The sequence below is a fragment of the Carassius gibelio genome, chromosome A6, assembly GCF_023724105.1.
Source record: "Carassius gibelio isolate Cgi1373 ecotype wild population from Czech Republic chromosome A6, carGib1.2-hapl.c, whole genome shotgun sequence".
In the NCBI taxonomy this organism is placed as follows: Eukaryota; Metazoa; Chordata; class Actinopteri; order Cypriniformes; family Cyprinidae; genus Carassius; species Carassius gibelio.
This window is the reverse complement of record NC_068376.1, coordinates 5,528,885-5,555,047: the sequence shown is the minus strand read 5'-3', so window position 1 is coordinate 5,555,047 and position 26,163 is coordinate 5,528,885. Positions and strand designations below refer to the sequence as shown.

The window sequence follows — 26,163 nt, the reverse complement described above, 5'->3', positions numbered from 1 at the left end:
ATGGATGATAAATCCAACAAACTCCTTTTAGTGCCTGTTTTGACCGTTTTATTTGTCATGATCGGCTATCAGTACGTCTGTCCTGCGGGGAGCACGTCCTGTCGGTTTGGTAATGGAGAGAGTTTTCCGTTCTCCAAATATCCAGCAGACGTCAAGAGAAAGTCTCCGGATCCGGACGAGGACGCTCCGTTTAGATTCCCATCTAAATTCAACTTCACGCGCGAGGACCTCGAACGCCACGTGGATTTCGACATCAAGGGGAACGGCGTGATCGTGTTCCTCCACATCCAGAAGACCGGAGGAACGACGTTCGGGAAGCACCTGGTGCGGAACATCCACCTGGAGCGACCGTGCGACTGCCGCTCCGGCCAGAAGAAATGCACGTGTCACCGACCCGGTAAAGCGGAGTCGTGGCTCTTCTCGCGGTTCTCCACGGGCTGGAGTTGCGGTTTGCACGCGGACTAGACCGAGCTCACGAACTGTGTGCCTGCTGTGATGAATAAAAAGCTAAAGAAAGATGCGCCATCGAACAGGCGGTAAGTGTGCGTGGCTCCTAATAAAATTGATCAAAAGTTAATTTGGTGAGACTTTAGAATAACTTTCAGCAGTTAATAATACATTAAGCACAATTATATAATATACATCAAAAGTTCACGTTGGGGAGAACGTGTAAGGGGTGTATCCCTTGTTTCACCATCTCTAACTCCAATGATTTTGCGTTTCAAACTTTTATAACACATTCACATGTTTGTCTGCTACACATTATAGTAGTTTTAAAACCTACTACGAACTTATTACTAAACTGTATTACTGTAACACCAATAAAAAACAAAGATGTTTGAAATTTTGTAAATGCATTTACTGTGTGAGGTAATGGAATGTGCTTAAAGTAATCATTATACAGTTGATGTACCAGATACCTATATACAGTCACTTCAGAAGGGTGGTGGTCATACATGATAGTGATTTCACCCCATATACTCAAACAAATGTTCTTTGAAAGACATATAAGTAGCTGATTTGTAAAGCCTATGCATTTGTAAAAATATAAGTTGTTACCTTTTATTATATATGCATCGGCATAGAGTGGAAACTATATGTGTTGGCAGCAAATTATTTATTTTATTTTTTCCCCCTAGTGCTTTGCAGTATTTTTGCTGGTGTCATGTGTTTGGATTCTTCACTGTCTGTGTCTAAAATGATCCACATCTGTGAATATCAGTTCCCTGCTGAGGGCCATTCTGAGTCATGCAGTTTTGAATATGTGTGAGACAGCTTTAGACAGCTGTAAATATGTTGCACAAGTGCTTATGTCAAACTAAGCTAAAAGGAATGGAATGTATGCAGTATGATTTTACTCTAATGAGATTTAAAGGGATAGTTCACCCAAAAATGAAAATTCTGTTGCCATTTGCTTTATTAAAGAACATATTTTGAGGCACAATCTAAGTTAGTGGGGTCAATTGTTGCTTATACCACAACATTCTTTGATATATATTCTATTGTGTTTCAAGAAAGTCATACAGGTTTGATGGATTTGGGTGAACTATCCATTTAAGACTTCAGTTCAGTGATTACAGTGAGATGCATTCATCTTGATGGACAGTGCCAGTAAACCTTTAAGCTACCAGGTCTCTTATGAGCTATAAAATACACACCTCTTGAAAATGTGTTTGCACTTTGCAGCCACATGAATATTCCCTCTCATTACCCCCCTCGTCTCAGGTGGCCTTGCAGAGCTTCTTCGAGCATGTTTATGATCCTCCTCTTTACCACAGAACATAAATCAATACTCTCAGCTGACTGAGTCAGAGGTGTTGATCCACTGCACAGGGCTTGTACACTCTATCATTATAATGTTATTATGGGCAAGAATAGCCAAAGTACTACAACTGTAAACATCCTGTTAAGTCATGTTAAATTACTGAGACAACAGTAAAACAGCTTTTTTTGTTAGTTTTGATTTGAGTCTCATTGTTCATTAATTTGACAAAATAGTCAAAGTGTGATGCAAAAATGGCTGCTACATAATTAAGGCTGGGCATCTACACTCTTAAAAATAAAGGTTCTTTAATGGCATCCATGGTTTAATGAAGAACCTTTAACATCCATGGAATCTTTCCATTGTACAAATGGTTATTTGTAGAAAAAGATTCTTTAGATTTTTAAAATGTCCTTCACACTAAGAAAAATGGTTCTTTTAAGCAGTGGTTTTCAATTCCAGTCCTGGAATGGAATAATGCTGGAATATCCTGTGAAGTCCACTTTGCAGGGCATTTACGGTCCAATAGAACAAACATCTGAAGTGAAAAGAGATACAAAGTGTGCAGAGCAGGGGGTCACAAGGACTGGAATTGAGAATCACTGCGTGAATAACTGTTCACTTAAAGGTTCTTTGGGGAACCCAAAATAGTTCCTATATTTTTGGTTCTCTATTGGAACCTTTATTTTAAGAGTGTAAAGAAATGTGCATGCAGAAATGTTGCAACGCAAAACGCAGTGGAACACTGTATGTATTGCACGACAGCTTCTCACTTTTCCACATGTAACAATGGATGTGGTTTCATTTACATGATCGTGTTACGTTCAGAGGTCTTTGGCAGACAATAGTGAAAAAAATCCCATCTGCTGCCACGATTCAGGATATTAATCCCCTCCCCACATACACACACACACACACATCAGATCTCTCATCTTCTAAATCCTCTGTTCGTTCACGATGCCTCGTCAAGCAGGCACTACAGCATTTAAGCAGATAAAGGCTGAACAAGATGTTATAGACCCATCTCTGAGATCCAACTTAAGACACATTAACAGCTTTTATTGGGTACTTCTTGAAAACAAGTGCTTCTGCAAAGCACATCCATATAATCTTGTATATTTTGTTGGCATTTGAGATGTTATGTTGTAAGTAAAAATGCAAGACTTTGAAAAGTTGTTCATGTTTGCATTGGAGAAGAGATGACCTATGATGAGTATGCATGTGATATGAGCGAGTGTGTGTGTGTGTGTGTTTGCATGCATAAGGCAGCATAAGGCATCAAACATGTTTGGAAATGGAGCACTACAGGCATTACATTAGCAATGCATGAAGGAGTGCAGCGATAGAATAACAATCCTTTATATACACTGTGTGTCATTCTCACAATAGAAGTGCTTTCTGTTTGTGTCTGTCATTAATCCAGCTGCTTCTGGGATATTTAGGAGGCTTGCTGCATTGCCAATTTATTTATTCCTTCCTGAATATCACTGCAGGCTTCAACCCAGCTGCATTTATGATTTAGGCAATTCAAAAATCTCCAAGATTATTTAAAAAAATGATTCAATCCTTTTCAAACAACTGTTCAAAAAATTAAACTTTAAATGGACTTGAGAACAGTCCATTTTAATTGAACGTAACCGACACTTAGTCTAGGCAGCACTAGGCAGGCATGAAATGCACAAAAATGTATTGGACAGGAAAACATGTCGATCAACATTTCGGGGTCCAGAGCAGAGCGTTTTTATTCACTGTATGTCCAGCTGTTGAGAAGACGTGCTCCGACCGCAGTGATGTCCCAGGTACACTCAGGTACAGCTGCGCAATGTGGGGTATCGCTGTCAGCTTTCAATGGTCCTTCTCATAACTCAGAATATCCTGTAACTAGATGCGTGGATGAGGTGAATTCGCATCTACCGCGCCGCGAGACCTCCAGACGCGCGTAAACGCATCTTTACATTGACTTAACATTGAGATCATTCGCGCCATAGGCTCTATTCTGTGAACACAGCATAAGAGGTCGCTTTCGACGTCACTGGGTGTTGTAGGCGCGTAAAATTGCTGGTATTTTCTGTCTAGCTTTTGCAATGCATACTACACTCTCGGAATTCTTTTTCTGCTTGGTTGTGAGTTTTGTTACCTCTATTTTTTTTCATTGTTTAATTATTTTAAAATTAATACTGTACATATTTGGTCAAAATCGATTCCCTGTTTTCATTTTTGAAACTTTTTTTGGTTGGTCCGATCGATTGTGCAATCGATTTTCGAACTAAAAGTGACAGCCCTAATAGTTAATAAAAATTTTGAGGATATCTTCTGTACTGTTTTTGTTTGTTTTTCCAGTTTTTTTGTTTAACAAACATGATCAGTTTCACCAGGGATGAACTGCTGAACATTTGGCAGAACACACCACAAAATCTTTTTTTTGTGATTTCAATTATACGGATGTGTTACTGAATGTTGTTGTCAGCAAAGCAGTGATGCTGATCAAACGCTTCAGGATGCACAGACGGGGAAACTGAACCGGCCCTAGTCAGCCTCAGGATGCGCAGATTTTGAATGCCGTTGCCTAGCATCCATCTGGCAAATCTTCATTCTATACCCAGCATAATGGACAAAATCCTTCTGCTCTCTTGGACAATTGGATTTCTCACACTCTGCTGCTCTGTGTTTCACGGAAACCTGGTTGAATGACACCAATCCAGACAACGCGCTCTATATGCCGGTCTTTCAGCTGTTTAAAAAAGCGACGCAGAATCAACTGGGAAATCACACGCCGGCGGGACATTCTTTTACATCAATGAACGGTGGTGTACAGATGTAACTATGTTAAAGAAGATGTACTGTTCAGATCTAGAATTACTCTTTGTTAACTGCAAGCAGTTCTATTCCCCGCGGGAGTTTCACTCGTTCATTCTGGTCAGTGTTTACATTCCTTCACAAGCGCACGTAAGCCTGGCTTTACAGAAACTGGCTGATCAGATCACATAGACAGAACAACAAGACCAGGACTCTGTTTTAATCATTCTTGGGGACTTTAATAAAGCCAATCTCTCCCATGAACTGCCAAAATACAGACAGCATGTTACATGTCCCACCAGAGACAGTAATATATTGGATCACTGTTACACCACAATAAAGGATGCATATCACTCTGTTCCACGAGCAGCTGTGGGGCTCTCCGATCACTGCCTGGTTCATCTTGTACCAACCTACAAGCAGAAACTTAAATCTGTTAAACCTGTAGTAAGGAATGTGAAGAGATGGACCAGCGAAACAGAACAGGATTGGAGTGTTTTTGAACCTGCTACCACCGATCTGGACGAACTCATAGAGACTGTGACATCCTATATTAGTTTTTGTGAGGATATATGCATTCCTACCAGGATTTATTTAACATTCAACAATGATAAGCCATGGTTTACAGCAAAACTCTTCGTCAGTCAACTCTACGTCAACTCTTCAAATCTGTGAGGATGATGTGCTGACCAGCTGGCCCCCATCTTTTCACAGATCTTCAACAGATCTCTGGCTTATCTGAAGGACATCACTAGACCCCCTGGAGTTTGCTAACCGAGCAAACAGGTCTGTGGATGATTTAATCAACATGGGATTGCACTTCATCCTGCAACATCTGGACAAAACAGGGACTTATGTGAGGATCCTGTTTGTGGACTTTAGTTCGGCTTTCAACACCATCATCCCAACAGCCCTCCAGACCAAACTGACCCAGCTCTCTGTTCCTAGCTCTATCTGTCAGTGGATCACCAGCTTTCTGACAGATAGGCAACAGCTAGTGAGACTGGGGAAATTAATGTCTAACAGCTGCTCCACCAACACTGGTGCCCCTCAGGGATGTGTTCTCTCCCCACTGCTCTTCTCCCTGTACACCAACGACTGCACCTCTAAAGACCCCTCTGTCAAGCTCCTGAAGTTTGCAGATGACACTACGGTCACCTGTCTCATCCAGGACGGTGACGAGTCTGCTTACAGACCAGAAGTTGAGCAGCTGGCGGTCTGGTGCATTCTTAACAACCTGAAGCTGAACACGCACAAAACAGTGGAGATGATAGTGGACTTCAGTTGAAACCCCCCTGAACTCCCCCCACTCACCATCATAGAGTCATTCAGATTCCTGGGAACCACCATCTCTCAGGACCTGAAGTTGGACAATCACTGTGACGAGTGGGGCGGGGCCAAGGGCCGTGGGAACGGGCGAGGCCGGTGGAGTGATTGGAGATGAGCGACACCTGCTCGACCCACCGGTCTCGAGTCCCACGGAGTAGATGGAAGGATATAAAACTGGAGCGACGACAGTGAAGGACGAGAGAGGACCAGGCCTGGGCTTTTAGTTGTGTTTTGGTTTTTATTTGTGCAAATCAGTCGTCCGTGAGGGGCTGATGTGCTGTTTTGTGTTTATTTTGAATTATTAAAGTTTAATTTTGATTGTCAACAAATACTTTGATTGTCCTTCACTGTCGTCCCTCCAGTTTTATATCCTTCCATCTCCTCCATGGGACTCACCCGTTCCCACGGCCCACGGCCCTCGGCCCTGCCCCTCTCGTCACAATCACATTGACTCCATTGTTAAAAAGGCCAGACAAAGGTTGTACTTCCTTCGTACTTCCTGCTGCTGAAACAGTTCTATTGAGCCGTCATTGAGTCTGTCCTGCGTACTTTAGTCTGGTTTGGTTCAGCTACAAAATCGGACATCAGAAGACTACAGAGAACGGTTTGGCCAGCTGAAAGGATTACTGGTGCACCCCTGCCCACCCTTCAGGAACTGTATACATCCAGAGTGAGGAAAAAGGCTCAGAAAATCACTCTGGATCCCTCCCATCCAAGTTACCCCATCTTTGAACTTTTACCATCTGGCCGGCGCTTCAGAGCCACAAATACCAGGACAGTCAGGCACAAGCACAGTTTCTTCCCCCAAGCAATCTACCTCATGAACAGTTATATGTTCCACACTTACGCAATAAAAATGTGCAAAATCCTTATATTTATTTGTTACCCCTCTGTCTTACTCAATTCTATTCCATTATCATCTATAGCATAACTGTTTATACAATTTATTTGCATTTATTTATTTTTGTCTGTGTGTTGTTGTCTTTGTGCACTGGAAGCTTATTTCACTAAAACAAATTCCTTGTATGCGCAAGAATACTTGCCAATAAAGCTCTTTCTGATTCTGATTTTGAGTTCCACAGAAGGAAGGAATGCATGTGCAAAATGTGTAGTTGCTAAATGGATAGTTTTGTTGAGATTTTTCTAAAAAAAAAAAGGGTCAGGAAAGGCTTGTTTATTTTAACCAAATGAATGCCACCATCTCTCTGTCTCTCCCGCCCTTACTTCCATTTGTGTAGATAAATCCCATTGTACATACCAAACTTGTGTTTAAGCCCCAGTTGCCATCAGACACTAATCAGAGAGACATCAGTCTCTTCCAGCAAGTTTTTCTCGAGATGCTTGTAATCTTCTGATTCCTTTAGGAGGATTAGTGCAAGCGAGAGCGTCAATCTAATCATCTGAGAGAGAGATTACCATCCAGATTTATGCAAAAGTCTCTGTCTTAATGCCAGCTGTGTGTCCTCCTGCTGCCATTAGCTCCTGTGGGTTTATTCTAAATGTTTTTTTTTATATATATATCGTAGCCTTTCACTCCTTGAGAATTCAGAGCATGGAGTTTTTTTTTTCAGGTTGATGGTACCCATCACTGGCACCAGCACAATATGCAAACACATCAATGTGTAATACTTCCCAGCTTTATCCAGCTGAAAATGTTATTTTGCTATAAATCTGAAAAGCACATTTATTTCAATCAGTTCTCAGTTGTGTTTCCTTGAAGTATCAAACTTTGTCTTAGATGTTTCTCTCAAGATTCCTTATGAGATATATATGAAGACTTGTTTCTGCCACGGGATAAAAAATAAATAAATAAAGTTAACATGTTCGGCTTATATATATGTATATATATATATATATATATATATATATATATATATATATATATATATATATATATATATATATTTACTCAGAATTGTGAATTATCATTTATGATAACATAAAAAGTCAGATTTATGTGATAAAATGTAGCAATTACCTTTTTTATTTTTTATTCCGTGGCAGAAAAAAAAAACTTTGAGATGCAAACTGAGAATTCAGAGGGAAAAGTATTTTATTTCTCCCAACTCTTTTTTTAAGAATTGCAAAATTTGAATCTTAAGAAAGAAAGAATTCTGAATTTATATCTCGCAATTATAAGAAAAAAAAAAACAGATTTATGAGAAACGAATTGTGAGGTATAAAGTTGTGAGAAAAAACTAAATTGTGAAAAAAAAAACAGTAATATTGTGAACTATTATAATTTTCAAGACTGTTATCTGTGTGGAAACTGTGACACTTTTTTTCAGGATTCTTTGATAATTAGAATAAACTACTCACTGAATAAAAGTATTAATTTCTTTAAAATAAAAAACTGTTGTATATAAACAGGAAAAAAACTGTTGTTTATTTACAGTAAGAATGTAAAGCTACAATATAAATCATATCAGTGCTGTCTAGCAAGAATAATTCACGTTAGTACAGCGATTTCACTTTGATTCAGCTATACTCATAATCATTTTAAAATTTCAATGTTAAAAGGGCCTTTTCATTTGGTGAAAACAGAACTGGGAATGTATCATGTATTATATTTCAGTGACCAGACACAAATATCATCAGACCAGTCTGAATGATTGTGCCTCTATCACATGTGGCAATAAAATAACGTTGGCCGGTGGCACAGCATACCTCTAAACACTTCAGGAGGGATCATATATTATGAACTTTGAGACACACTGTAATGTGGCCACCAATCAACTTAAGAGCCTATGCAGAGAGTGCAGCACAGAGCGCCTGATGCCAGGGGTGCTGAATCTGGTCCAAGAGCCTTTGGGGTTTGGTACTGGAGCTTTTAAAAGCTCTCTAGTTTCAGAGTCCTTATGCAAAGTCAGGAGCAGATTTATGCATGAAAACACTGCACACATTTGCACACACACACACAAACACGCAGACACACTGTCTTTGTTATATTCTCCTTTTACTCCATTTCCAGTCTTGCATCTCCTGGGGTTTCCAACCTCTTCCAAGAATAGACTGCACTCTGGTCTGGGATCAGCAGTAAAGGCACACTGTACAGACTGCAGTGCAACTGATACGTGTGTACGTTTTTGCTGTCAAATCGATTAACCATGATTAATTGCATCCAAAATAAAAGTTTGTGTTTACATAATATATGTGTATTCTATGTATATATAAATACACACACATGCATGAGTATATTTAAGATTTTTATCCACTTGACACAGGAAGGTATGTATTTTTATTTATTTATTTAAGCTAATTTAAATATTTAATATGAGCACTTCCTTATCATATTGGGAATGCACAGTATATCTGTATTACGTTTTTTAATCTGACGATACTGTATATGAATCTCCTTGATAGATAATCAAATAAAGCACATAAAACACAGGTACCTCTCACTGTGTGCATATGAACGATATGATTTGCCGTCTATAACGCTAGTTTAGCGTCAGTGCCAGGTGGAGCAGGAATCTCTGAGTGAGGCTTTGGCTCAGGCTCATTTTTCTAATAGTAGCACAGATCAAATTGGGCAGCATTGAGAGTGTCAGCATCTTTGTGCAACTTTTATATGAGTTTTAGACTGGAATCCAGTGCCAACCAGTTGGCATCAGCCCTGAGAAATCACTTCTTTGCAGACCTCTTTATCAGAGAGACAGAAAGACATGGGTTTATATGAGTGTAGGTGGACAGGAGAAAGATGGAGAGAGTGAAGGAGGGAGACAGAGAACATGATAGTGTGATTATTTTAAATTGTAACAATATTTCAGGGTAGTTCTGATTTTACTGTATTTTTGATCAAATAAATGCAGCCTGGCTAAGAATAAAGGAATATATACAAAAACAAAAAATATATTACTGACCCAAACTTTTGAACAAATAAATAAAATACATACTTATGGGGATTAATAAATAATAATTCATAATTAGGTTTTGTTATTCAAACTAACCAGACTTTTAATCGCTGTCCCTTTATTTCATACCTGAATAATTTTTACATTTGAGTGCTCTTGTGTGGGCACTTGTGTTTTGATTGTGACAGCTCCCTTGTGAGCGAATGCTGAAGTCCTGCAGTGATTACTATTTCAAAACACAAGTAAATAAATAAGCAAGACATTATTAAACCAAACAAGGTCATGAAAGTTTGAAGTGTCAAACGTCTGAGTGGAAATTTAAATTCGAGCACAGACTGTTTACTTTGGGGCCCTGGTGGCACTGAACATGAGCATTTCATCTGTCACAGCGTGACAAGCACTTCAGTACAGCACAGAGTCTCACGACAACCTGAGCCATAATAATTCATCCAGACAGTTATTTACTTCACTAAAGACACGTATAAACGTCACCAGTGATTTGCACAATGTATAGAAATGATCCATCACTAACATTGAAGGGATTAATCAGATATTTATTGCTTTTTTGCTCAGTTTGCTTGGGCTTTGCACTATGGAAGATTGTTTCCGCCACTAAATAAAAAAATAAAAATAAAATTGCCACTTTATTTCACAGTTCTGACTTTTTTTCTCACAATTGCGAGTTTACATCTTGCAACATCGACTTTACCCCCCCCCCACCTCACCAGAATTCTGAGATAAAAACTTGTAATTGTGAATTATGAAGTCAGAACTGTGAGATATAAAATGCAATTGTAAGGAAATAAAAATATTTTCCTCTGAACTGGACTTTATAACTCGCAACTGTGAGTTTATATCTCAGAGAAAAAAATTCATAATTGCGAGTTTGTATGCCACAATTCATTCATTCACAATTCAAAACATTTATTGCTGAGATATAATCTCACAATTCTGAGAAATAAAGTCATAACTGAGACAAAAACGTGCAAATGTTTTTCCTCCGAATTTGACTCTATAACTTGCAATTGCCAGTTTAAATCTCATTATTCTGAAAAAAGAGGTCAGAATTGCAAGTTTATGTCACACAATTGTGAGGAAAAAAAGTCAGAATTGCAAGAAAAAATGTCAGAATTGTCTATCCTGCAATTCTAACTCTAGAACTCGCAATTGCAAGTTTGGATTTCACAATTCGGACTTCTTGCAGTTGGGAGTTTATATTAGGCAGTTCTGATTTTATAACTTGAAAAAGTGAGTTTATAAAACAAAATACTAAGAGAAAAGTCAGAATTGTTTTTTCCCCCTCGTTGCACTATTCTCAAATACTATTTTTATTTGTTATTGTACTCTCAGGAAACCTGTTCGCTGTTAAGGGCCAATGAGGGAAAATGAGTACCTCTGTGGCTAAAATGCTGACACATGCAGATATTTTCCAAACACTACCGGGACACACATTAGCAATGAACTGACGACTATTTTCCCATGCACCACTGGGGATCACAGCAGTACGTCTTGTCTGCAGCTCACATGTTATGATAACAGATCAAAGCAAACCTCCTTCCATCAAAGCCTTTTGTTAAACAAATGCACTAAATGAGTGAACGAGCACTACCCTTATCTTCTCTTTGTACTCTTATTTTAGTATGGGTGTAGGCACATTTGTCTTCTACAGCTTCTTATGTTCCCTCATCATCTGAAAGTCTGTTTGACACATATAGTATGGCACGCATGAACCATTCATTACTATGTTCATAATCCTCTGAAAAGATGCTGGATAAATACTGTAGTAAACATATGTTTGGAAAATTTATTTCCCAAAAGTATTAGAATTCAGATAATTGTAAACTAAAAATGTTAATTATTATTTATTAAATCTACATTAAAGGAATAGCTCACAAAACACCCTCAGGCACTTGCTCACTCTGCAGTGAATGGGTGCCGTCATAATGAGAGTCCAAATAGCTGATCAAAACATCACAATAATCCCCAAGTAGTTCACACCACTCCAGTCCGCCAGTTAAGTTGAAGTGAAAGGTTGCATATTTATAATAAACCATCATTGAGATGTTTTTAATTTATGTTGCTTCCAGGTAAAATATAAGTCTTCTATCCATAATATTGCTTTCTTCAGTTAAAAAAAATCTCGTCTGAATCAGGAGAGAAATATACACAAATCTAGCAAAACAGCCAAAAATTGTTCTAAACAAATGTGTGGATGGATTTCCAAACTGGAGGACAATAGGAGGTGGACTTTTTCACTGGGTGAAGTTTTATGGATTATGGACTCGATTTAAAATTAAATGACAGTGTAAAATTAAAATGCCTTTATGATGAATCTGTTTATTACAAAGACATATTTTTACTTTACAAGACATTAATTGATGTACTGGAGTCATATGGATTATTTGTGTATTATTGTGATGTTTTTATCAGACTCTTATTTCTGATGGCACCCATTCACGGCAGAGGATCCATTGGTGAGTAAGTAATGTAATGCAAAATTTCTCCAAATCTCTTCCAGTGAAGAAACAAACTCATCTAACATCTTGGATGTCCTGAGGTTGAGTACATTTTCAGCACATTTTCATTATTGGGGAACTATTGCTTTAGCACAAATAGCCAAACTACCAATCATAAAACTGCAACTAAATATATAAAGCATGCATATGCACTGTAAACAAGAAAGATAATGGGCCATGTCACAGTGTTACTGGGTCATTCTAAGTAAATGGTGTTGTTTGCTCCTGAAAGATTAAGGATTTTTCATTTGTAATTTTTTTAATTTATAAAGTATACTGCTGATATATATATATATATATATATATATATATATATATATATATATTATATTATTATATTATTATATATATTTTTTCCTATTTTAGGACCCAAAGTAATGGAGGTGAAATCATCTGGACATTTTAAAATTAAAATGCTTCAGGGTTGAAAATTACAGGGTTGTGGATGAATGCAAACATGACAACAATTCTTTAACTAGAATTAGGAAACAGAAAGCACAGGTAGAAAGACCATGCAACATTTATGTCAAAAAATATAATGTTATTTAATGATATTTTCATCTCAGTGTAAGCCTTATGTAGATGGGGGAAAAAGTCACACTACCATTCAAAAAGTGTAGATAAAAGTAAGATTTTTTTCTATGTTTTTGAAAGATGTTTGCTCATTAAGACTGTATTCATTTAATCAAAAATACAGTTAAAACAAACAAACAGAATAGTATTATTACTGAGTTAACCGTTTTCTATTTGTATGTATTTGACAATTTAATTTGTTTCTTTGATGTAGAGCTGAATTTTCAGCATCATTACTCCAGTCTTCAGTGTCACATGACCCTTCAGAATCAATATTATAACACATTCATAATATATGTTATAATATAATAATGTTTCCTTTGCATTAAACACTAAGCTGAATGTCAGTTGTCAGATACTGCTATAATTATATGTGTCATAGGAAAACGAATAACAGTTTCCTGACAATTTCCGCTATTATGAATCCTCATGCAGTCTTTCCTTCAGCTTTTCAGGACCATCAGATCTGTGCGACTGTGGAAATATTGTGTTTTCAGGAGCATTCCATGAAGTCTGTGAACTCACATCAAATTACAAATCTGTTGCTGCTGCTTTGGCTGTAAAAGATTTCTCCACCTCTGTCTTCCTACATTGTGTTGTTGGGGCTACAGGATCAATTTTGTTTAGCCCTGATTCCTGGCAGTTTTATTGGCTTTTGGCCTGTTTCAGATTACTTTTAGTAAAGATTAGGAACTAGCAAGAAAGTCAGAGAAAAAGTGGCAGAGCCGTTATGCTGCCATGATAGTCTGTTGGTGTCTGCCAGTGTCACGTCTGTCTTTGTGTTTTACTAGCAATGACACTTTTAGTGCAAGGTTTTTTTTTCTGCAGGTGTTTGTTTGTGTACTGACAGATGTACTATGCAACCTAAACAAAAAATAAAAATAAATGTACAAGACTTCAGTAAATAATTTATTAGGAATAAACACAAAGATCTGGGTTTGAGTGTTTTCTGCAGCTTGTTAAGAACATTCCAGACAGTTAGCTGATAAAAGTTAGATAAACATTACTTAAAGAGATTTTTTTCAGCCCAAAATTATAATTCTGTCATGCTTTATTCATCCTCATGTAGTTCTGAACCATATACTGTTATATTCCATGATACACCACAGAAGAGAAGAATGTTCATTGAATGTTTTTCCTTACAGTCACAGTTTGTCACATGTCTGTCAGGCTCTGGACATGAGGGTGAGTTTGACGACAACATTTTTATTGCAGAAAATAATTAGCTCTAAACTGATATGGTCAAAGGAAATGTTTACAGTGTGCCAGTAATATATATTATTCTATCGAGTCAGCATGACTTCTGTAGGCTACTTAGCAACATCTGTACGTGAACAGATGACAGGGTGGCAAGTTTGATTTACAATGCTGTAATTAACAATCATCTTGTCCTCCGTGCAGTTTTGAGGGAAAATGAAAATGATTAGCTGTGTAGTGGAAACTGATCTTTGGTTTGTTGGGTTTTCATAATGGAAATGCATTTGATTTATGGTGGTTTTGTCAAAGGATGCCGCAGACAACTGTAATTACATGAGAACCAATTTTTAACAAGATGATGACACAGAGAATGGATCTAGAAATGAACACCAGTTGTCAGATGACGAACACACTTTGAAACAGATTCAGACTAATTAATGGCAACAAAAACATACATTCTCATCATACTACTTTGGAAAGAGAACTTCTTATAGCTGGCTAACAAACAGGATGAGATGACAAACAGAATGCACAATTGTATTCATTTTAAATCAATAAAATGGAATGGAATATATAAAGCTGCTGACTGTAATAATGCATGTAATTGTTTAGTATGGAAACCAGTCAGTTTCTGGTGTGAACACCATTTGCCTCAGACAGTGCAACACATCTTCTTCCCATAGAGTTGATCAGGTTGTTGATTGTGGCCTGAGGGATGTTGGTCCACTCCTCTTCAATGGCTGTTTGAAGTTGCCGCATCCAGATGCTTCCCTGAGACAGTTTCTGACAGTTTGTGCAGAAATTATTTGGTTTGGAAAACCGGGTGGCTGGTCTCAGACGATCTTGGAGGTGAAGATGCTGGATGTGGAGGTCCTGGCCTGATGTGGTTACACGTGGTCTGCGGTTGTGAGGTCGGTTGGATATAATTTAAATTCTCTGAAACGCCTTTGGAGATGGCTTATGGTAGAGAAATTAACATTCAGTTCACGGTTAACAGCTCTCTTGGACATTCATGCAGTCAGGATGCCAATTGCACGCAACATCCGTGGCATTGTGCTGTGTGATAAAACTGCACATTTTAGAGTGACCAGTCTAAGACACACCTGTGCAGCAATCATGCTCTCTAATCAGCATCTTGATATGCCACACCTGTGAGGGGGATGGATTATCTCAAAAAAGGAGAAGTGCTCACAAACACAGAATTAGACCTGATTTGTGGACAGTATTTGAGAGAAATAGGCCTTTTGTGTACATAGAAAAAGTCTTAGTTTTTTTAATTCAGCTCATGAAAAAATTGGGGTAAAAAAAAAAAAGTGTTGCATTTATAATTTTGTTATGTGTGTGTGTGTACTGGATGGCAAAGATAATTACACACAATTCAGTTCAATTCAGTTAATCATGTTAATTGTTTTGACTGTATTTTTATCTAAGTTTAGTGAAATGTCTAACCTTTACATATTTTAATGCAATTTACTTTCATTGAATTTCAGTTCAGTAAATTGTTCTTCCTGTCATTCCAAATGGAATTCCAATTCAGCACCCTGTGGGATTCGGGCAATTCCATTTCCAGCTCCTGAATTAAAAAAAAAAAGAGCAAATTTGCCCACTCCTGTTGCCATCATTGTGAAATTTGGTAAGGATGTGCTCTCTCTTGGCAGGCTTATTTAATAGTCTTTCTGTCTCTAACTCCATTTTGCATACTCAAATTATAATATGCAGTCCTGACATATGGTGGTCATGAAGTAAAAAGTCACCATCAATTCGATTAGGTCGATAGGTGTAAAATGTTGTCATGCATAATCACCACTAGAGGATTTAAAATTTCCTCACTGATTTCACAGAGCATTAAGTGAATCTAGTATGACAGAGTTCTCTATAGCTTTGGTTTTTATCCTTTTATATTTTTTCTCCATCTATACCCAATCTCATTTGTGTAAGAGCCTGGAGCTGTAACTGGCGATAACTGCGGCCGATGACTCAGCACATCCAGACAGAAACGGCCTATGGGGCGTTCATGCTTTGCTGTCTGTATGGAAATGGCAAGCTGTTCCTGCCACAGCCTCTGCAATTGATGATATGACTAGAGCCGCCGCATGCCTGATGACTGCAAAATCTGCCATCTGTTTAAGTATTCCTGAGCCTGGCGTGGCGAGCCAACCAGTGGATAACCTTAAAGGAATAGGCCTAGTTTACTCAAAGATTACAAAGACATGTTGTTCCAAACCTGTAGGACTTTCTGATTCCTTGGTTCTATTAATAGATCTTTCAGATTCAACCAATTCATGGAAAAGATCTACCTCAAAAGAATGTTTTGCTTATGATTCAGACATTGCATGTCAGGATTTTCAGAGAACAATGACTTAAATTTGTCTGTTCTACTCTCAAAGCTGTTGACTTCAACTGAGCTTGTGGTGTTTTCAGCGTCTGTCGTCTCACTATACGAGGACACTTAATGATACACATAGAATCTCAAAGGTCTTCACTACAACCCGCTAAAAGTTTAGTTGATTAGAAATCAAATAGAATTTAATTAAACATAAAACAGAATTATTAAATTATTTAAAAAAATTATAACATGTTTATTAAACCAATAAAACAATTATTAAAAACCAAAAAATGTAAATAGAAAACAAGAAATTTGGGGGAAAATAAGACTTAATTTAAACAAATTTCATAGGGCCCTAGGATAAGTCAAATGGACTGCCTTTGATACTTAAAAAAAAAATGAAACAGTTTTTACTGAGGAATTGCTAGTACATTTCACAAATAAATACAAAGAAATGGCAAGGAACCCAATGAATTAAACATTAAAAGTTTGATGTATAAATAAAAATATATATATATTTTCTTGTAATCTGAATCTCCCGTTTTATACATAACTTTGAAAAAAAAATTTAAAGTGTAACTTTTATTTTTTTTTAGGTCAACTAACCCTTAAAGCTCTCGTTCTTGCAATGTCCTGAAGTGGACTCTCAGCTTTGCTGTCCTTTATCAGAGCAGTTTAAATGTGCTGTGAAATGGCTTTCCATTCAAGCAGACACCCTGCTTAGTGAAACAGAAGGTTTTAAAATCATCAGTTAATGTTAACCAGTAGAGCATGAAGCACCAGAGCAGATGCTGCTTCTGCTGTCTTAAATGTGGCTGCTTTTCTCAGGAATACTCATTGTTTTAGAAAGCAATTTTGAAAGCATGCTAACGTAAGCACATCAAACCTGCTCTTTAATTACGCTGGTGGCCTTAATGTTAATGAAATAAAATAGAGTTTTGGATCATATTGATTTTCTGTGGGGCTCCCCTCCTGATATAAGGAGATTAAGCATCGAGTTTAGTGGACACTCGTCCTAATCGATAAAACCGGAGTGTGCATCTGACTGAAGTGAAAGGCTGATTAGGTCAACCGACCATTTGTGGTAACTAGTCCCTCAAAAGGAAATGGCTTATCCATATATCCATGTCTTGACTAACTTTGCTTTTCAAATTGTTAATTTCACTTTGCTTCAGTGAAATAAACAACTTTGAATTTCACTTTTTTTCATCTGAAAATTCTGCTCTTATTTACTATATTTCAAATTCAGTCATTGAATTTATGTCACTCTCAATTCAGTTCACAGTGGTGCACAACTTGATTTTAAATCAGCTTGTAGTCTAAATGTTTTATTTAGCTACAGTGTAATATTTAAATACCCATGTTTTTGTCTGATAAAGTATAATACATGTAATTCTAAATAATAATAATTATATAAAAAAAAATTTTGTAAACTTTAATGAAAATATATACAAGTAATTCTCTGTTCTGGTTCATCTGGTTCAAGCAGAATACTTATTTAATACGACTGATTGATCTATAAACCTCACAGAGGAACTGTTAATGACATTTTTTGACCTGTATTATATCCCCTCAGAAATATTCATATGTACTGTGGTTTTTCTGATATATTATCTGTCCTATGAATCATTCTGACACACAGATATCAAATATATTCAAATGCCAGAGGTAGCAGGGACGTATTGTGTTCTGTGTCAGGTAACTGGGTTCTCAAGATAAATGTATCTACAGAATGACAGAGCTCCCATGTGCGATGACATCAGCACAGTACAGTGAAGATTAGAACCATATGAAATATTTATTAAAGGTTTCAGTTTACTATCTGTAGCATATCTGGACCAGAGAATCACTCCTTGTTCAGAACAATTACATTTTTTATTTTTAAATGCCTCCTGTTTCTTTAGTATCTTTGTTTCCATTAACAGTCCTTTGATGTTACACAAGGAGAACGCTACAGTAAAAGATTCTGATATGTTTCTTGCAGGTTTTCAGTGCTGATTATTCTACAGCACCATTGCAAAAAACATGGCTTAACCTATTTGCGACCGTGTACACCTGATTATCGTCAGCTCTGCTTGTTTGCGACCCTACACTAATTTGCATTGCTTTTGGTAGACCACGTTGATCATTATGGAAATGCGCTGGCTGCATCTGTGTTCTTTAATATGCACATTTTCAGTAGATCAGCCACAGAACTTTCCACTCCCCTTGGTGCTTTTATGGGATTGCGCTCTCACACTAATTTGCATTGTTGGCACTTTATGTTGAAAGGAATTTCAGTTAGCATTAGCACAGAAACTGAGTTGGCATTCTAGCACATTGCCTCCTCAGTAATTCAATTCAATTGATATTAGTAGGTATTTCAGCTGTCCAGGAGGCAGAGAACACATTATCCCTCACTCCTCTGGTCATTTAAGTAAGTGGTCTAATGTGCTAGCCACTCTGTCAGCCACCACATACAGACCCTTTTTCTCGCTAACTAAATTAGCATCTGCGCTAAACCACTCACTTAGGCCCACAGAAACTAATGGACTTCTGAAATTTTCTTTCCCTGTCAGTTTGCAATCACTCTGAATTATGCAGCGTCAATCCATAGCGACCATGAGATCACTCCATTTTGAATATATACAGTATTTGGAATAAATATGATTTGTCGTGAAGCAGTCACCTCATGCACACACACATTTATATTTTCTACAAGAAAAAATATTTTCTATAATATTGTGTTTGGATCTCACTATCTTTTTGTTTTTGAACTGTCTATTTTAGTTATGATTATGCTTGCTAAAAATAACAGTATGTATATAGTGTTCCTGTAGCTCAATTGGTAGAGCATTGTTCTATTAAGTGCAAGTTTGGGGGTTCGATTCCCTGGGAACACCTGATAAAAATTGATAGGAGGAATGCACTGTAAGTATCTTTGGATAAAAGTGTCTGCTATATATATGTCTGCTATATATATATATATATATATATATATATATATATATATATATATATATATATATATATATATATATATATATATATATATATATATATATATATATATATATATATATATAGGACCCACTTTATATTTAGTGGCCTTAACTACTATGTACTTACATTTTAATTAATAATTTAGTACAATGTACTTACTGTGTACATACATGTTTTAACATTGTACTTATATTAAAAAAAAAAACTACATGTAATTACATCTGTATTTAATTTCTGTAATTATATTTATAATTACACTTTTGACCCATACTTTACACCTTAACCCACCCTTAAACTTACCCATACCTCCAACCCTCTCCCTGACCTTACCCCTATCCCACCTCAATAGCAGCAAAAGTGTTTTACAATACAATATGAACACAATAAGTACATTGTACTTATTTTTTATGTAAGTACATAGTAGTTAAGGCCACCTAATATATATATATATATATATATATATATATATATATATATATATATATATAAATATATACACATGATACTTTTTTCAGAATTAATAAATGAATGGAAAGTTTAAAAGAACAGCATTTATTTAAAAAAAAATTATGTGTCATTTAGTGCATTTACTGTCACTTTTGATCAATGATGTAACATCCTTGTTAAATTTTTTATTTCTTTCAAAAACAAAACATCTTTCAAAAATGACTGACTCAAACATTTTGAACAGCAGTTTTTTTTTTTTTTTTTGGTTTCATATTTTTATACCCTTTACAATATTTGCATTAATTGTTTTGTTTTATAATAATTTTAGTGATTTAACAAACTACCCCACCATGTGACAACATGCCCCGGTGTGTTCAATGAACTGTACAAACAGAAAGTGACTTTAAAAAATTAAGCTACCCTGAAAAATATTCACAGCTAAATGTGTGACAACTAGCACCAATCTCATATATATGTGTGTTTACTTTATAAAAGTGTTAGTTTATCAGTGAATGTTCAATGAATTGATGAAGTTCATTATAGTGATTCATTTGTGTAATCTGGACTGCTATCCTGAGAGAAAGTATTACTGTCACTGATTGTATATCAGTAATGAGAAGAGACTGCCTTCCTGTGAGCAACACTAATAGACTTTGAGTTGACTAATTAAATGGTGTGCTTAAAAAACAATTTCATGAGATTAATTAGCACACCTCCACGGAGTCAGGGAGGAAGCTTTTACTCTGTCGCAATAGATTGGAAATCTGTCTTTCTCGCTCAGTCATGCTTTTACAGGGTTCCCGCAGTGCTGGAAAACTTCAAGGCCTGGAAAATGAATGGAAATTAGAGTTAGAAGTCATGGATGGAAATTTCTATTTGAAATGTATACACCTTTCTAGATGTGATCGGCTTCAGGCTTTGAGCTGTGGGGTGCAGCGGATTTTGTGTTGCTCTTGACATATTAATGAAAAATTTTCTGAAAATTTACTCAGCTTCAGGCTATCCAAGATGTAGATGAGTTTTCTTCTTCATCTGAACAGATTTGCAATAATTTATAATTTCATAACTTGTTCAGTGGATCCACTGCAGTGAATGGGTGCCGTCAGAATGAGAGTCCAAACAGCTGAGAAATACATCACAATAATCCACGAGTAATCTTTTACACAAATCAAACTCATCTTTTCACTTCACAAGACATTAATTGATAAACTGGAGTCATGTGAAATACTTGTGGATTATTGTGATGGTTTGATCAGCTGTTTGGACTCTCATTCTGACGGCACCCATTCACTGCAGAGTGAGGAAGTGATGAAACTCCTCTACATCTAGGACCCATTTGATGTAGCTATAATAAATAATAATCAACCTAGTTAAAAATTATCTGAATTCTAATATTTTAGTGAAATCTATTTTCCAAACCAATTTTTAATACAGTATTAATACAGTGACTTTTTCAGAGGACCAACACAGATAATGAACATATAGTAATGAATGGTTCATGCGTGCCATCGAACTGAGTTTGAATCTCACTCAGTCCTTCAGATTTTAATTGCATCTAGAAATAACCAAATTAATTTAAAGTTTGGAAAGACTAAACCAAATTCATTTAAAAAGGTTATTTTGGTTGAAAAGGCTTAATTGCAACGAAAACATTTCTTCAGAATGTATATAAAATATGTATAGCCTACTTCTAAAACACTATGAATGCTTCATGGATGTGTTATGCAGTAACAGACTGTCCTCTGAGCAGCCTGTGATCAGCGATCTGACCTTCATTATCAAATCATAACTTGCCCGGCTTGACTGTATTGAGCGGGTTAACATTTGACAGTGTTTCTCCAATAGGTCAGTGCTGAAGAGCAGATGGATTACCATAGTGGAGCGTTATTGATTTCATTGCATTATAATGCCATAGCCAGTATGACATTCTGGGCCGTAATTTGACCGTGATGTGGCAGAAAACTCAATAGATCTTGGACAAGTTTCCAGGCATGACAACGTATCCTTTTACCCAGAAATTTTAACAGTTTCCTACAAGCTAAAATATGAGATTCATGCCCAAGACACTTTATTTTTAGCATTTGCTTTTGCACGTCACATCTGTTGCAAGTTGAGTTCAGTAATCTCTTGGATGACTCGTGTCCATGTGTCAGTAGAGATAGGCTCAGCTCTTAATGAACTGATTGGGAATAATGCTCTCCTGCCGCAGGAGGTAACAATCCCAAAAAGAGTAAATGAAACAAATGATGAGGAACTCTGTGACAATACGCAGACCACATCTCCAGCATGAGCACGCTATTTTGAGCGCTGAGCGATTTCATTGCCGAGCGAGAAAATTGGTTGTTTTATTGGGGTTGTTTTTCTCATTTTCTGATAAATATCATTTGGAAGCTTGTTTTCTCTTTGAGGCTGGGAAAGTATTAATGGCAGAAGTTTCTATCATCTGTATGGTTTCTCTGCTGCATTCAGACTGTGTGAATATAGTGTGGTTAAAGCAGGCTGTCGACATGAACTCTGTCCTCAACCATATCTGTCCTCTCTCTCTGTCTGAATCATTAGCTGTCGTCTATCACTAAATTATACTAGTGTAATTAACAAGAAGTGCTCATAAAGTCCTGCATGCTCATTTTAATGAGGAACACTGCCAAAAATACTTTTTATAATCAAGTGTTTATGTCTTGTTTTTCAGTAAAATGCACATTGTCGGAGCTCTGTCTCAGAGGGTTGTGTGTTGATCTGCTGCACAGTTGTGCTCATGGGGACCTTTGGGTCATGTCTTGGTCTTCTGTTTTTCTCCATGTTGCTTTATTTAAAAAGCCAGCCAATAAGTTTACACTTTATTTCGGTAGTCCACTTTTAACATTCTACTAACTTTAAGTAACTTTGCAACTGCATATTAACTAACTCTCATTAGAGCATTTGTAGACTGTCAGGTTAGGGTTTGTAGAACAAGTTGCCGTACTTGCAAAGTTACTTATAGTCGGTAAAATGTTTGTTGAGCGACCATCAAAATAAAGTGATAGTAGATATTTAGCAAACAGTCTACTAATACTCTCATGACTGCTAGTTGACATGTGGCTGCAAAGTTATTTATAGGTATTTGAATTTCTAAAGTGGACTATCCAAATTAAGTGTTACGCCGAAAAATATATAATGTTTAAGCATCATTAAACAAGGGTTTGAGGTCTGTGGAAATGTGAAGTGATAAAATAAATGTTAAAATGTACAGAATTGTTTTCTATACACTGGGAAATCATGAGATTAATGAATTTTTTTTCTATTTACAGTCATAATTTTATATTTATCTTCAGGTTTATTTTACATAGAAGTACTCTAATGGTGATTAGAAAAGGGTCAAGGATACAGGGTCAAGTTCAACCTAATAGAAACTAAATATTTTCATGATAATATTTTACACACATTTAACAATTATTATAATTTATACTTTTTGTCATGCATTTTTTATTCTTTGCTTTGTTTGAATATGAGTTCCATGAAAAAAAAGACAAAAAATGTCTTAATTTTATCAATTTAATGCATACTTGCTGAATAAAAGTATTTTAAAAACAATCATGCTGACCTTCCCCTTAACTGTAACTCACGTTTTTGAACATAGACTTTATAGTGCACAAGCCAAACTTAAATTTTTATAATTCATGACTGAAAACATTTTGTAACATGATATTGATGTACCATTTACATGGTAATGCAATGTCGGATTTTAAAATGAGTTTTAAAGGATGAATTTTGAGATTTTAAGTTTTCAATTGATATTTAATTTCTGAAGATTTCTAAAGTGTGTTAGAGAAAGAGGCAACACAAGTCAAAACTCCTGTTATGATGTAGATTTTTGAGGGTGCACTCTTGTCAGAAATTAATCTATTACTTTTCCTACATAATTTTTAACAAAAAATATTGGTAAAATATATATTTGGGAGTCTTAGACCTTTCCAACAATATATAGTTTGTCAAGATTAGATTAGATATTAGATAATTGTAATATAGTGAAGTAAATGTAGGCGTCCCATATACGGGACGGGGTAACAGTTATTAAACTTTTGAACAGTAGTATATGAAAATATGTAACAGGGTCGCAGAATCTTAATTCTAAAGAATATCTTGGCTACTCTTTTCCATAAAATGACAGTAAGGTGACTGATACATTTTTGTTGTTCTATGAGAAAAAAAAATGTTGGAGGGGAGTTTTTTTAAATTCTAGATTTCTAACCTTCTGTGTTCTGTTCATAGGAACTTCTACTACATCTCGCTTTTGCGGGACCCCGTGTCACGCTACCTGAGCGAGTGGAAGCACGTGCAGCGCGGCGCCACATGGAAGACAGCGCTACACATGTGTGACGGACGTCCTCCCACTCCAGACGAGCTGCCGGCCTGCTACAGCAGTGAAGACTGGACCGGCGTGTCTCTGGAGGAGTTCATGGCCTGTCCTTCAAACCTGGCCAACAACCGACAGACTCGCATGCTGGCTGATCTCAGCCTGGTGGGCTGCTACAACCTGTCCTCCATGAGTGAAGAGCGGCGCGCCGAGCTGCTCCTCAGCAGCGCCAAGCGCAACCTGCTTCACATGGCTTTCTTCGGCCTAACTGAGTTCCAGCGTAAAACACAATTCCTTTTTGAGAGGACGTTCGGCTTGCACTTCATCACCGCCTTCACTCAGATTAACGGGACGCGGGCGGCCGGGGTCACGGTTGGGACGTCTACCCGGAGGCGCATAGAGGAGTTGAACGCACTAGACATGCAGTTGTATGAATACGCGCGGGAGCTTTTCTCACAGCGCGTGCAGTACTGCCACCATCAGGAGCGGCAGGAGGAGAGAGAGAGGAAACGACAACAACGCAGGAGAATGAAGGAACAGAAAGCATCGCAGATTCAACAACAGGAGGATGACGAACAAAAAGACTTGGAGCAGGAAGAGTTAACTGGAGTGACGGAGGACTACAGCAGTCAGGTGGTGCGGTGGTGATGCTGTGCTCTCTGGCAGTGTTCAGACTAACATTACTCTTACTATCCTGGTAGTATGTAGTAGGCATATTGTTCATATTATGCACTGCGCCTACTAACTTACACACTTAAAATTGGTTTTCCAAAAAGGTGGTTTTCACAATGATGCCATAGAAGAACCATTGGTTCCCCAATGAACCTCTCAGTGAACAGTTCTTAAAAGAACCATAATCACCCTGATCTTCTTGAAACATTTCCTTAAGTACTCAGACCAAGACAAACAGCCTCCAAATGGAGACAGGAACTAAAAATGTGGAATTTGCATTGATCAAGGCCTAGACGTGGAGATTTTACACCGTTTGGGGACAGATGGTAATTTGCATGGAAGTCACTAATGGCACACCATGTACAATAAGCAAAACTTTTAGGATCTTTATTACCTTTTAGTTTACTTGTAAGATTAAGATCATTGTACCAGTCACACTGAGGCATGCCAAACATGAATGTGAATATCACTTGCATTCACAAAGAACATTAGATTATGCTATTGACCATTCTGAGCGAGCTGAGTGAAGGGAAGGAAGTAGGGGAAAAAGAACAAATGTAAAAAAAACTGTCCTGCATTCTCTGTCAGTGAGCTGTGGAAACAGATGCCTTTATGTTAATACACTTTATTTGTACTGTCCATATCTCAAAGGGTCTGAGGTTCTTCCAGCCTTACAACAGAAACAAAATTGTGTACTGTATTGAAGCAGAAATGTCCTTTTTGTTAATATACCTGCATTAACCATCAATGTAAACTCTTAAAAAGAAAAGTTCTACATTAGCATTGATGGTTCCGTGAAGAACCTTTAACATCTTTGGAACTTTTACATTCCACAAAACGTTCTTTATAGTGGAAAAAAGTGATTTGGATTTTAAAATGTTCTTTACACTAAGAAAAACATTTTTTTTTAAAGAAAAGGTTAAGTGAAAGGTTCTTTGGGGAACCAAAATTGGTTCTTCTACTGCATTGTTACTAAACCCTCTTTTGGAACCTGTACGAGTGTGTAAAATTATTAACAGGAAGATCCAGCTAGATGGAGCAAAACAAATGCAGAAGGAGTTTTTTTTTTTTTTTACTTGACAAATGTTGTGCAATGGCCAAATATGTCCATCTGATGCATGTTTACATAGCTCAGTCGATTAAAAATAGCACAGATGGAGCACAATAACACATTGTGTGAATGGCTCAAAGCAGTATATGCTTCACCTGCATATACTTTCCACTTACTATTCACTTGGCAATGATGTGTGCTTGTTTGTCACTCTAAATTAAAACTTTATTAGACTATTTATTTTTCTGTCCTAACCATGCATCATTAAATAATTGCAATTTAACCCTGCAAAGATGAAATAGTCAGAAAATTAAAAATTTTTAAA

The 26,163-nt window shown here is 36.9% G+C and overlaps 1 pseudogene; it reads left to right on the top strand.

The window, feature by feature from the left end:
* On the top strand, nt 1-25,430 carry LOC128015353 (heparan-sulfate 6-O-sulfotransferase 3-B-like; annotated as a pseudogene).
* The last annotated feature ends 733 nt before the right edge of the window (nt 25,431-26,163 follow it).